Source organism: Pogoniulus pusillus, chromosome 21, assembly GCF_015220805.1.
Source record: "Pogoniulus pusillus isolate bPogPus1 chromosome 21, bPogPus1.pri, whole genome shotgun sequence".
Taxonomy (NCBI): domain Eukaryota; kingdom Metazoa; phylum Chordata; class Aves; order Piciformes; family Lybiidae; genus Pogoniulus; species Pogoniulus pusillus.
Window position 1 is genome coordinate 13,470,423 of NC_087284.1, and position 14,616 is coordinate 13,485,038.

General features: G+C 44.7%; 1 long non-coding RNA gene across 1 annotated transcript; it reads left to right on the plus strand.

The window, feature by feature from the left end:
• The first annotated feature begins 10,806 nt into the window (after positions 1 to 10,806).
• LOC135184848 (uncharacterized) lies at positions 10,807 to 12,018 on the plus strand. Its single transcript, XR_010306217.1, has 2 exons — positions 10,807 to 10,926; positions 11,032 to 12,018. It is a non-coding gene; the product is annotated as an uncharacterized LOC135184848 (long non-coding RNA).
• The last annotated feature ends 2,598 nt before the right edge of the window (positions 12,019 to 14,616 follow it).

Here is a 14,616-nt window from a genome sequence, read left to right on the forward strand (position 1 = left end):
CAATGGATGTAAACTGCAGCACAGGAAGTTCCACCTCAACATGAGGAGAAACTTCTTTACAGTGAGGGTGACAGAGCACTGGAACAGGCTGCTCAGAGAGGTTGTGGAGTCTCCTTCTCTGGAGACTTTCAAAACCCACCTGGATGCATTCCTGTGTGAGCTGCTAGATTATGGTCCTGCTCTGGCAGGGGGATTCGACTCGGTGATCTCTGGAGGTGCCTTCCAACCTCTAACCTCCTGTGATCCTGTGGTGGTTGATACTGACTCAGGAATGCTACATCATCTTGAGCTGCTTTGAAAGTGTATATGGAAAAAAATAAAACTGTTAAGCAGGTTGCTTGATTTGAGGAATAGTCTGTGACTAGCTGATCAGCACAAGCTTTGCATACATACCTGTGTTAGCACTCCCAAAAGAAGTATGGCTATTGCAAGCTGGATCACGTTTGGGAGATCGCACCTCAGGGGAGATGGCAATAATAAGAGATAGTTTTCAATAGTTGCCCTATCTGACAAATCACAAGATTAATGACCACAACTGCAGAAAACCAACATTAAATAACTTCACCTTTTTTTCCAGTTTTACCTTAGCTGGAAACACAGTTGAAATGCAACTTTTATTAGAACACATGCTTCGGGTTATCTCAGGCATTGCTTTACCTGGTGAAGACATGTGGTCATGTGAAATGCTTCTGTCTATTAGAAATGAATTAGGTAATAGCATTTTATGAGGAGGAAGGCACTGCTTAATCCTGAAATTTCTTACTACATGGACTTTCAAAAGGGTCTGCTTTTCTTATCTCATTTGTTGGGGAGGTGGTTCCAGATACAATTAGTGTTTTCTTTTACTCTGGGTGTGGGTACATTTTTTGGTAAAACTCAGTGTATAGTTGATGACAGAATTGATTTGAGTCACTATTGTTACCACACATTGAAGCATTTATTTTCAATTCAGTAGACTATTCGTTGTTTCTGTAAATTACCCAATCTGTTTTGCACATAATTGATGGAATGGATGCTTCTTGTTTTAAAGAAGATAAAAAGAGAAGGAAAGATGTATTTGAGAGTACCTTTAATGTCGTGCAAGTTGTTAGTTAGCACTATGAGAAGAGTTTACAGAAGTGTTTGTTTGAGACAAGCCTGAACTGGAACTAGCAAGGCAAACAGCAGAGCTGCACATCCAGCTTTTGATTGTTTTCCCCATTTCCTTTAAATGCAGATGTATCACTTAGGGCAGAAATCCATCATTTCCCAGTTGCTTTCTTAGTTCAATTTGTGTTCTGCAGAAAAAAAAGATAGTGTATTACCTTTTCTGCATGGTGTTTAGTGTCTTCAGTCACAGCCTGTTGCTGTATCATTTTTCAGCTGTAAGTCGTTGAGGGGTTGCCTTAGTTAATACTGTGTTGTAACTGAGAGTGTCCCCTTGGAGTGGCTGAGGGAGCTGGAGCTGTTCAACTTGGAGAGGAGGAGGCTCAGGGGAGTCCTTATTGATCTCTACAAGATTGTAGCCAGGTGGGGGTTGCTTTCTTCTCCCAGTTGTCCAGTGACAGAACAAGAGGATGCAGCCTCAAGCTGCTCTAGGGCAGGTTTAGGCTGGATGTTAGGAAGAAGTTCTTCACAGAAAGAGTGATTGGCACTGGAATGGGCTACCTGGGGAGGTGGTGGAGTCACCATCCCTGGAGGTGTTTAAAAGGAGACTGGATGAGGCACTTAGTGCCATGGTTTAGTTAATTAGAAGGCATTGGATGATAGGTTGGACTCATGATCTTGATTGCCTTTTCCAACCTGGTTAATTCTCTGAACTGACAAGCGGCATTAGAGAAAAGAAAGTCTGCTCTTTTGTTTTGGCATCATACACAAAGAGGGAACTCTTCTCTGAGAGGGCCTTGATGATGGTTTGTATGTTCAAGACTTGCAGGATGCTTTGCTATCATTCTCCAGTAGAGAATAGTGGGGGAAGGTTGTAGCTGGGGTGCTCTGACCCAGCCCCTTGGTACCAGAGGCCACCTTCCTTTACCACCAGTTCAGACTGAGTTGCCATGAAAATCAAAATGCATGGTCATTCTGGGAAATGAAGGAATCAGAAGTAGCAACACACTTGAGATAGGCAAATCCAAATGTGTCATGTAAATTTATATCTTCTTTCCCCAAATCTTAGTGCTAAGGATTCAGTCTCTTCTAATTTAAAGGTAGTTTGCCCATTATGAACAAAAGACAAATCTTCTGGAGTGTGTTTCTTGTGTTGGCTGGTCTAGGTAAAAGGTTTAAAATCCAGATCACTCTTGGATGATCAAAAGATCTTTCCATTCATGGTACAAACAGAACTTGAATGGGAAATGCTTACTATAGTAGAGAAAATGCCTCACCTTGTAAACCTGGGCTGCCTTGCTCTTTCTAAAATCCACTGGAGCAAGTGCAGAGGGGAGGGTAAGGAAGCTGATGAAGGACCTAGAGAATAAATCTTATGAGGCGCAACTGAAGGAGCTGGGGCTGTTTAGTTTGGGGAAGAGAAGGCTGAGGTAAGACCTCATGGCTGTCTACAGCTACCTGAAAGGACATTGTGGGGAGGTTGGTGCTGGTCTCTTCTCACAGGTAATTAGTGATAGAAAAAGGAATGGCCTCAAGCTGTGACTGAGTAGGTTTAAGCTATATATTAGGAGAAAACAATCACAGAAAGAATGGTCAGGCATTGGAATGGGCTGCCCAGGGAGGTGGTGGACTCACCAACTCTGGATGTGTTTAAAAGCCGTTTGGATGTGGTGCTTGGGAATATGGTTTAGGGTGCACTTGCAGAATAGAGTTACTGTTTGGACTTGGTGATCCTGAGGGTCTTTTCCAACCTGAACATTTCTGTGATTCATATTACCTGTTATTTCTTTCCTTAAATGTTAGTGTTTAGGATGACTGTTTTCCCTCTTATTAAAGAAAGAAAGTTGAATGCATTCAGCAGCCTTACAATGGACAACTGTTACTGCAACTTCACCAGTAAATAATTTTTGAAACCCAGCTTTTCCTTGCTGTTAAGAGGTAGCTGTTGTCTGGCCAGCCTGATCTACGGTAGGGTGTTCTTGCCCATAGCAGGGGGCTTGGAACTAGATGATCCTTGTAATCTCTTCCAACCCTGACTGATTCTATGATTCTAAGAGTCTATTCTAGGTTCTTTACTGGATTTCGCAGGTGCAAGAACTGCGCTGTGAATAGAGGGTGAAAGTAACATACTTTAGGGTGACAGGCACACCTGGTGGTACCCAGACCAAATTGCATGAACAACTGCTTAAATTAATTGCAAGACTTTGGTGCTTCTACTTATGCAGTAAAACTCCACATTCATTTGTTAAAGGGACAGTGCCAAGACTGGTAGGCTTAAAATTAGCTCTCCAGCTGTGTTTTGCTTTGCAGGCACGTGCATGTCTGTTCTCTTCCTGGAAGCAGCTGGATGTTGAAACCCACAAGAAACCTACTCTGGGTGAAATACAAAAAGGTTTTTTTCAAGATTCACTGCCTTCTGACTGTTTTTCCTTTCTCCTCCCATCTCTTTGTGATGACCATCTTTTCTGGCTGAAGACAAAACCTGTCTTCAAAGTTTCTCAGCACTACATTTGCTTAGAGTGGGAGAACCTGAATACGGAGGCCAAATTTTCAGCCACAAATCCACCATACCAGCTACAGAATGTAAACTGCAGAATGTCCTCAGACAGTTGTTGGCATTAATCTCTAGCTTGGATCTGTGCTTCTCCTAGGCATAAAGTTCATACCAGCATCTCAGCTTGATGCTGAGAAGAGAACATGCAACTAGAAGAAGGAGGTATATGGATATTATGTATGTCTACAGCCTTTCCACAGAAGAGACTAATAGATTTCCTAGACTCAGGAAAGCTGGGTTTTTTATGGTATTTTTGATGGCTGCAGAATCATTCTTGGCTTCTTATTTTTTTAGCTCCGTAGTGCTTGATCTGTTATGCTTTTAATAATATTTAGAAATCAGCAACTCCCTTTTTGGTGTGGAAGTATGATTTGGGGATACTCTAAGCAGGATCCCAGCAGTGCCAGTGTCTTCTGGATGTGCATGGCAGGTGAGACCTCCTTCATACATGCACATTAGTGGGGCTGAGTGGAGGTGAAGGGCAGCATCTGAGACGGATGGAGAAGATCTGTCATCCCACTGACACCATGTGATGGGTTATCAACTCTTTGTGAGTTCAGAAGGCATTTATTAGTGAGCTTGAGCCTCAAAGTATTATGCGAGACTCAGAGGTCATCCTTGAATTTGGTGTGAAGAGTTTATCTTAAATTCCTTCTAATGAAAATATCTGCAGAATATTTAATGCATAGAAGGATTTTTAAAATTGCTTTTAGAAGTGAAAGTTATTCAGACTTTGCTCATATTAGACATGGTCCAGATATGACTATTGTTTGACTTGGTAAAATGAAGCATGGGCTGGATTTTGGTGGCTGACAGAACTAGTGAAAAACTAGGCAGCTCACGGTGGGTACCCAGTAGATCAATTCGTGTTTTGTCAACCCAAGTAGGAGTCAAATTGCACCCCTGGCAAAATCTTATGGTAGCTGAATCACTGTGAAGCAAAGTTCAGTTACAACTTCACAGAAGAGAATAAACATCACACACCTGCAGGAAAAAATAGTGCATGGGAGGGTTTTTTCCTGTACTACTCTTGAGTTCACTAAAAGCTTATCATCTGTTTGCTTAGCTTCAGGTTCCATTTAGGGTAATATTTAACTCTCGTAGAACCTAACCATTGATGAAACTTTAACTTGAAAATAGGTAACTCCTGCTGCTTCCAGGGAGAAATGGAGAAGGGTGGCATCATGCACTGCTCTTCAAGTGCTTTTCTGATACAGTTTTTATGAGAAGCTTGATAAAGCATCTGCTATTAGCATTGTCAAAATGGAGAAAGTCAAGTCAGAGAAATGGTAAATAGCCTATATCTGTAGGGAGTGTCAGGCCATGCTACTGCAAGATTGTAGGGCATCTACTGTTAGATCAAAATCACAGCAGCCCTATGACAAAAACTGCTGAATGTGAGCTTGTGTTTGTTCCTGGTTTAAATTTGTTGAAATGACCCTGAAGGAGGTACTTTTCATCTGGACATCACATAATCTCTGTTGTTTTCTCGCTGCTTGTCCTTCCCTACGGACCTTCCGCAGTCAGTTCAGGGACCATCTCACCTGTCCATTCTTGCCTCCCTTTTTCTTCTCTCGATTCAAAGAAAGATCAGTGTTCTTAAAGGCACCATATGTGCCATCTGCTTTTTCACATGTAAGATCAAGTTCCTGTGACAGTCTCCTTTTCACCAAAGTCCCAATCCTAGGAGCATCCAACTTGGATTTTGCCTTGTTTATCTAGGAATTCTTCCAACCTGGTGTTGTTGCAGAGCTGAGGAAGCTCTAAGTGAAAAAGCATGTGAGAAGTGAATGGTTTTGCTGTGCTTTGTCTATCACAATCCAAACTGCTTCTGCCTGAAAACAGAAGACCTCATAGAAAAAGGTTTATGCAGCAGGTTTGGATTGTCAGTGATGTGATCTATCGTATTATTTCTGTGCAAATGCCTCGGTCCAGACCTCAGTGGGATTTGTGGCTGTTCTGACTCTGAGCACTGGCTCAGGAGGAAGCAGAGAGCAGCAGTGATGAGGCTGGCACTACTCTGCCAACACCTTCCCTGAATCCCATGATAGCATGCAAATGCTTTCTGGAATGGGATCCTGCAGCTGATCATCCCTTTTGCATGGACTCATTTTGCCATTTCCAGTAGGAATTAGTTATCCAAGGATGATGGTAGGGGCTTTTTGTAGGAGGTGTCTCCTGAAGGCATGAAAGTAGTGGGCAGAGGCAAGCTGAGACAAGGCTTATGAAAAATATGGAGGCAATCTTCATAGTGGGACTGTTGACATGTTACAAGGAGCAATGGCCCTGAACTAAACCAGGGTAGATTCAGACTAAATGCAAGGAAGAAAGTTTTTACAGTGAGGGTAGTGAAACACTGCACAGGTTGCCCGGAGAAGTGCTAGATGCCCCATCAGTCTGGAGAAGAAAAGACTGAGAGGAGATGTAATAAATGTGTATAAATATCTGAGGGCTGGGTGTCCAGAAGGAAGGGACAGCCTCTGCTCGGTTGTGCCTTGTGATGGAACAAGGGGCCATGGTTATAAACTACAGCACAGGAAGTTCCACCTCAACATGAGGAAGAACTTCTTTACTGTAAGGATCACGGAGCACTGGAATAGGATTCCCAGACGGGTTGTGAAGTCTCCTTCTCTGGAGCTTTTCAAGACCCTTCTGGATGTGTTCCTGTGTGACCTGTGCTAGATTGTATGGTCCTGCTCTGGCAGTGGGAGGTTGAACTCAGTGATGTCTGGAGTTCCCTTCCAACCCTAACATCCTGTGATCCTGTAACCCCTGGAAACATTCAAGATGAGGTTGGATGAGGCTGTGAACAGCCTGATCTAGTTGAACATGTTCCTGCTTACTGCTGCAGGGGTGGACTAGCTGACCTCTGGAGGTCCCTTCTAACCCAAATTGTTACATGATTCTATACATCTGGTGCCATCCAGTGCTTCCTGTGCCTCCTGCCTAGTGGTTTTGTGTTTTTTTTTAATTATTATTTTGTTTTGTTTTTAATTTGCTGTTAAGCTCTGATCCCTTTGTCAAAAAGCATATCTAGCACTGCTGGCTCAGAAGCATCTCACAGTCAGCCACTTTGGTACTGACCAAACCAAAGGACTATTTTTCCACAGCCATGTCCCAGGCTGAGAACCACATTTCAGGCAGAACTTACGGGGTTTGTTTCAGTTTTAGGAAAGCAGATACAGCTGCAGTAATAAAACTGAAGCCTCAAGCTTGCAGGCTTTCCCTTGCCCTCTTAGTAATCATAATTTGAACCTCAGTTAGTGCCTTAGTTGCTGAGCTGCAGCTGAGGGTGATGAATTGTCTTCCCCAGATGTTGATGGCATGATGGGAATCTCTGCTGAACTGTCACAATCTGTTGCTCTTGTTCAGAACTTCAGTTTGTCTGAACATACAGTGCAGTAGTGAGGTCAGGGCATGTGTCATAAGGAGCTTGGACTCCTTATTTTGGGTTGAAGGTACTTTTGCAGCCCTAGCATGCTGCAGATGAATGTCCTAGCATCACATGGAACAGCTGCCAGGGAGCTCAGAGCAACAGGCAGTAGGACTGTTGGTCTTGGCTGATCTACCTCCTGTCTTTGGGAACTGTGCCAGCACAACTTGCCATGGACCATAAGCAGCTTTCCTGCACTCTCCTCAGAGATAATGGCAAAGGAAGAGCTACTCATCTGGGCAACACTCTCTCCCAGCAGCCTGAACATCAAGCCTACTGGCACTGTTCTGGCCCAGGCAAGGTGACAGGGGACAGTGAAATGGCAAAGGGAACTTGTCTGCCTGAAAGGGAAAACAATAACTAATTTTGGATATGTACTGAATGGGGGTCTCTTTCCATCTTGAGGTGGACCACAGCAGAGACAAGATGGCCTTTGTATAACAGAGAGAGCATGGAAACTGGGAAGAACTGGTGCAATGAAGGGAGCTTCAGCTGTTTAAGCTTGCTCCATCCAGGGTTGGGAATCATCTGTGGCCACTACAGAATGTAGTTAGGAGATATTTACTGAGCTCAGATGTCATCTTCACTGATGGGCCAACACCCAAGTGGAGCAGGAGGAGGAACAGGAGTGAAACACAACCAATAAGAGACCAACATTCCTCCAGAGGGACCTGCTTCACCTTGACAATCATGGCAACAAATCCTACTCTCTACCCTTGCTGAGTTTTGAACTGACATATGAGGTCATGCTCCATTTTCAGAGGTGGCTATGTTTCTGTATTCAGCAGGTAGACAGCCATTATAATTTCTGGTGCCTTCAAGGCAGTGCTTCAGGCTGCCATGGCTTCTCGGATGCCACAGGCTCCTGGCCCTGGATGCAAGAGACGCAAAGCCAAAGAGAGAAAGAGATTGGAGCAAGAGATGCAGAGATGAGGTTTTGTTGCTTTTAGACCAATATACATAGAACTTCACAGCACAGCTAACAGCAATCAAGCCTTTTGCAAGAAACTGTCTCCCAAGGATGTCCCTTGAGTTTGGTCTTCTCAGTCTTCATGGGCAAATGATTAAACTTGAGCTGTCGCAAGCTCCACTCAGGCTCGTGCTCCAGCCCAGACCTATCTGTTGCCTTTGGCCTTGCAAATAGCCTGCCCTTCACCAGGGAAGGGGGCAGGATGTCCTCCTGAGAGTGATGACCTACAGTTTCCACTGTTCGGGTACCTAAACTGCTCATGTTCTCCACAGCCAAGTGGCAGCTGCTTTGGTGGTGAGCAAAGCAGAAGGTTGGCATTGGTGGTGAATGGCTTTGGGGAAAGAAAATCAGCACATGCCACTTGCCTAAGAACAACAGTGATGAGATAATTCTGCTAGCTTGTTCAGGGCAAGCCCCAGAGAGTCCCAGCCTGCTCAAGCAACATCTTTCAGGCCTTTGTGTCCTGCATGTGCTGGCTCTGATGCCTGTGGTTATCCACTGAAAGACCCTAGAGATATAAGGCTTCCTGCTGGCTATGCACTGCTCCTCACTGTGGGAGGAGAAGGTGGGGAAATGTTTTCCATCCTTTGTGGTGATGCATAGGGAGAATCCCATGGGGAAAAAAAGCATGCTCTAACCTCCTGTATCCCACTAGGGAGGAACTGCATGTACCAAACACCTCCTGAGCCATCCTGTGTGAAGCTGACTTCCTAATCCTAAAGTCACTATTTGGATCTCAGAGGTGGAAGCACGCAGCTGCCAGCTCCCAAATGTCTGATTCAACCCACTCAGGGTTCTCTGATTCTCTTGCAGTGCATTGCGTCTGCTGCCCCACGTAAGGAGTGAGCTCACCACAGATCAGGCGGAATGTGATTCTCTCCCTCTCCTGGCACTTCTCCTAGATTACAACATGACCCTTGGTTATGAGTCACTTCTTTTCTCACAAACCCGGACACCACACTGAGCAGGCAGTTGCTCATCTGCACCAGAGCTGAGAACTTACTGTGGCAAAGCAAGTTTGGCCTGCAGTGACTCTTTCTCTGCATGTGACCTTTCTGACTTTCACTGGTCCTCCTGTGTTACAGCATATTTGTGCAACAGCTTCCCCAAGCATAGACTGGAAACACTGCTTGGAAGGAGAGAGGAAAACACTGTGGGATTCTTGCAGAGACAAAGAACAAGTCAGGCACAGGCCATGCAGTGAGGCTTTCCATGGGCTTGTTTATGGAGACAGTGACTGGCTGCTTGACCTTGGCCTTCTGGCTCTCATCGATACATTTTATTGGGTAGAAATGCTCTCAGTGCGAGTAGTCACTCCATGCATCAGTGAGGATAAGGACTTCTAGTGTAGGCAGTTGACCACTGCCCCTGACAATTGCAGCAGACCCTGGTATGGAGTGTCCAGGTCTGGGGCAAAGGCAGCCAGACTGTTGAGTGGGTTACCAACATCTTACCCTCCATTGGACATGTGCATGCTCCAAGCCTGCCAATTCCCAGTTGCAAACCAGAGAATCTCATTTTGAGGTCAGTGCCACTACCACCTTTGCTACCAGTTTTGTTATTTCAACCCGAATGCCTGCTCCTGGGCCAGAGGAGTGTGTGGTGCTTCCACAGGTGGGTCTGTCCCAGGTGCAGCAGGGTGCTGGGTGCACCGTGCAGCCGCAGGGTTTGAGACCCAGCTCCTGCTATCTCTGCAGGCTGGGATGCACAGCCAGCCAAGTGAATCAGCAGCATCGTGATGCACAGTCACAGAGAGCTGAGTCCTCTTCAGAGTGATGCAGGGAAGGCAACTTCAAAGCACTCCTCTTACTCTCTGCATGTTTTCTTACCTATGTGCTTCAAGTGCTTTCAGAGGAGGCAAACGAGCCTGAAACTTTGTTTCACTTCAGTTTGTTTGTTTCCTCTCCCTGGAGCTGCCTTCCTCCTCTGTTGTCTGGTTCAACATTTTGCTGGCTTGGCTAAGTATCTTGTAAGGAAATCATTTATAATAAAGCTGCTATGCTGGGGTTTATCATTTATAAGTGTGGGTCAGGGTTTAGTTCACTGTGTTAAACTCTCCATGCTGCATGTGATTTTTCAAGCTTTGTCAGGAACAAAAAGTTCTGGGGATGTGCAAAGCATGACTGCATGGTTTCCATGGAGACACTGCTAGTTAGGCTGTGGAAATCCTGAAAAGGCCAGAGGATGACTGACAATACAAGGTCTTAGTGGCTGATCTGAAGAGCCAGACTGAATTAATGAGATTTTTCACAGAGAGTTATTAGCAAGGCTAGCACGGTATGGCACTTAGTCCTCTTTCGTTTTCTCAGCTGCAGTCTTGGAAAACAGAAATGGAAAAGATTTAATTGCTGGGTTTTAAGCCGTTTTAAGATTGTTTTAACCTATAATGTTTTAAGGATGTAATGAAAAGCAGATTTGCTTGCTTTTTTGTCATTCAGCTGCTGTTATTATGGTGTTTTTTGGTGGTAGTTGCCCTTTATCTGTACAGAGATGAGAAATTCAATAGTACTTATTACATTGAGCAGTTAATTCCCACATACTGTGAGCACATTACTGTTCAAAGTAGGTTATCTCGAGTTCCATTTAGAGCCAAAACGAGAGATACCATGTCAGTGGCTTTATATCTCCTAGGGCTATATTAATTATTTATTGCTGACTGCTAATACAAACTGTTAACTCTGGCTAGTAATAGTTAGTTCGTTTATCTGTCACTTACTGCTTCTTCCCTGTGTTTCTGCCCCCCCCTCTCTCTTGACAGTCTGTGCAGGTAGCTAAAACAACTCCAAAATCATCACTGGTCAGAGATGCTAAGTTTCAATCAGGACCTGACTTCTTGAAGTTTCACTGCGTCTGAACTGAGTGATTTCATTGCATCATTAACAGGTGGGTGCCTAATGATTAAAGAGAGATGTCTTTGCCCGGGAACTAAATGGATGTGTCTGCCAGTTTCTGGTACAAGTAGCTCGTTTGCTGCTTCATTTTATCCAGTGCAGCAAAATGTTTGGATACTCTCCTCATCTCCCTGGAAAATGCTAGACCTGCTGAAATCAGCACAGCCAGTTCAGCAAAGCTGCATGTTAGGGACTGCTGTTTCTTGTTGGTCTGCACAAGTGCACATACCCATATGTTTCTGGGAGATGTAAAACCATAATATTGCTGCTGTGTAATCCACAACAAAAGCACGTGAGAACTGCATTCCTTGGATTCCTGTACAGTAGACTAATCCACTTAATCTCGCTGTTTGCTTCTCTGGCTGGAATTTCACAGCCTCCTCTGAGTTACTGGTTTGTAAATCTCTTTTTAAGTGTCTCTCTTTCTTTTTCATTTTTTTGGGGAGGTGAAGAGGCTAGGGGATACGATTTCTGAAACTTCATTTTCTCTCTCAGATGATTTTATGGAAAGGAACTGTGGAAGTTGAGATGAAGGTTAGATGGATTTTTTTTCTGTCATCATTTTATCATCATCTGATAATCTTATAAAAAGTTCATCAAGAGTTTTCTCTGGTCTCTCAGGTCTTATGTGCACAGGTCATCCCTTTTTGTCACATGGCAACATTTCCACTCCCCAGCCTCACAAGTTCCCTATGTTGTGTTTTCAAACAAAGATGATAACCAAGATGTGTGGAAGTTCTTTTCTTTCCTGTTAGCACACCAATAGTTATGGACAAGCACAGAACACGGGAGCTAGATGATTGTTGTGAGGCAAATTGTCAAAATCCTACTGCTCTGGCTTTTGAAGAGGCATTTGTGTAGCATAGTTATGAATGCAAGATAAATCTTTAGCTAAGCAGGTAGATAAATGAGGTAGCTTGGTCTCAGAAGGTGCTCAGCTGATACTAATATCAATTTAAGACCTGCTTTTGAACTACAAAAGTGTGAGTAAATAATAGAGGTGGATTGCCTGACTTAATGAGTCATAAAGGATGGGAAATAAAACACTGTGTTCCTGAAGTAAACCCTTCATTTAAAATAATAAGATTCCCACAGCCTCTTGCCTCTTTAGTCTCTCTGAGTGCCCTGCTTTTGCGAGTGATGTGCCTGTACACAGCTGTGAGCCATGCTGAGCTCCAGCGGACTCACATGCCCATGCACGGTGCTACGTAAAGCATCTGCAGCTGCTCTGCTCTGCGCAGCTCTGACTCAAAGCAAGCCCTTCCCAAAGCTGCGTGGTGTGTGCTGCTGAGATGACTCTGTGCTGAAGTGTGGGGACACTTTCCAGCTCAGCGGAAAATTCCTCCGCAGCCTCACTATGTCTTTGGTGGCGTGGAAGAGGGAAGAGCTTTAGGTCATTGCCACTGAGTGGCTTACATGTTTCCACACGCAGTGCTGCTGGTGGGAAGGACCTGTCCCTGAAGCCAGACATAGCTATCCATCAAAAAATTAATCAGAAAGAAATTGAGGAAGTGAGCAGACAAATAAACATATGGGCTACCTGACAACACAGCGTTTGGATTAGCTTTTCTCAGGCAGAAAGGATAAAATCTCCCACGCTCTCCAAGGCTAGCCAGAGCCATTAAGAAATGGATCCAAACTGACTTTTAGGCAACAGATTTAAGTCTGAGCTGAATTGCCCAGGCTTGGGCCTGAAGATGCCAAATCCCATGAACTAACCTCTGCCCAAAGTGATGAGAACCGTGTGAGAGAGGCCTCTCTCACAGCACTCCTGCCATCTGGGCTGGTGCCAGGTCGCAGGGCACAGAGATGTAGCCTGCTCCCAGGGTGGACCATGCTGGTGGGATTTCAGCTGCATTCAAATGGAACTGGAAAACAGATTTCTCTAAACATTGGCTGTAAACCAGAGCTAAAGCCACCAGGGCAGAGTCAGGTCTGTGGGTATCAAGCTGATCTCATTCAAAATTTGGAAGTTCTTGTTTTGATATTTTGGCTTTAGCCAAATGCTGAAATGCTCAGAGGAAACATCAGCGGTGCTGTGAATCTCACCACCCCTACCATTAACATCCTACAGGCAACGCATCTGCAGTGATCCTTTCGAAACAGCTCCCTGGTAGGACTGCTGCAGCTGGAAAAGAAAGAAAAAGAGGAAATGATGGGCAGCCAGTGGGAAAAAAAACCAGTGTCTCATCAGGCTATTCTCGCAGTCAATTGCTAAGAAGGGCAATAGTTAAGTGCCACCTGAACTTGGGGTTCAGAATGTAGAGCAGATAAGTGAACCACAATGACTCAAAGGCAAAAAATCTTCTGTTCCAGACAAAATTAATCCAAGGCTGTCATGGGAGGCTAGAAAGGAAATCTGGAAACTCCTGTGAGGCGAGTGTCCGCCAAACTGGAAACACGTACACACACACTGTGCTATGACCTGTCAGCCTGCATGAGCCCGTGGTGCTGGCGTGCAAGCCAGGCTCTTTGGCTTTCTCTCTCTCACGGTGTAGACAGTGCTGTTAAGAAAGGATAACACGGGAGCTCACAGAAAAGGTTTTTTCTATTCAGGAATGTGGATACTTTTAAATAAGTAGAGGTACAAGTGAACAAGGGAGAAAATATGAGAGAAATCTAAGATTTATTGTGATGCCACCTGGTTTCATCCCTTTCTCAGATGTGTCTGCACTTAGCAACAAGAGCTTGCTTCTGCAATGCTAGGGCTGACCCCTGCTAGCAAACCTCAGGAGAGAATTACCATGCTGTTTCTGTGAATGTTGTACAGCATTCTAGCTTGGTGTTGATCCAGTAGTTTCTCCTGCTAGGATTAGACAAGCCTTTGATTGTTGATCCTATCAAGCTGTATGGTTTGATGCTGCTTTCTTATGACATGCAGTGTGTGGTGGTGCTAGGGGCTTGGCTTGCAGGGTGACCCACCAGGTCTTCAGCAGACTGTGAGAGCAGGTCTTTGTAGGCTGAAACTAACTCACCACCACCTCCTCTAACTTCACTCTGTGCTGAGCTGCACTCACCTCTGTACAGCTAGGTGGTAGTTCATAGTGGAGAGGTTATCATTGCCACTATCAGGGCTAGAGGCTTTGTTTATTTTTAGATTATTCTGTAGAGTCTGGCTGGAAAGATGAAAAGAGCCAGCCTAAAGGGGTCTGTGCATGCCAGACTGTCTTGCTTGTGCTCTGACTCTGAAAACACAGAACAGAGAAAATGTGAAGGGATGGGCTTCAGCCAGCCAGATTGATAAAAGATGTTTCTGCCCCCACGTTCTGAGTAGCGGATGTAATATGGGGGAGGGCTCTGATTCATTTTGGTGCAAGGCTCCAACAAATCTGCTTGAGCCAAGCTGATGGATGTTGCACTGAAGAGGATGAGACCCAGTGGTACCGCCTGTTGTTCTGGTAGCTCCACTTAGAGAGCAATAGTTTCCATCTGAGAAGTGTTATAAACACCTTGGGGGAAGTTCAGATTACCCTGAATTGCCTCTGGTGACGGTGGGGAGCTGGAAAATGGAGATGTGTCTGAGCCCTGCACTATCTAACGAAGAGGGAGAAACCTTTTTCATTATTCTGCATTACGCTTTACAGGGTACATTTTAAAAGTGCATGGTTCATTGTCTTTCAAAGGCCAACTTTCAAAGCAGTCTGGAAAGATTGTTGTTGTCTGTCAGGATGCCACATTTCAG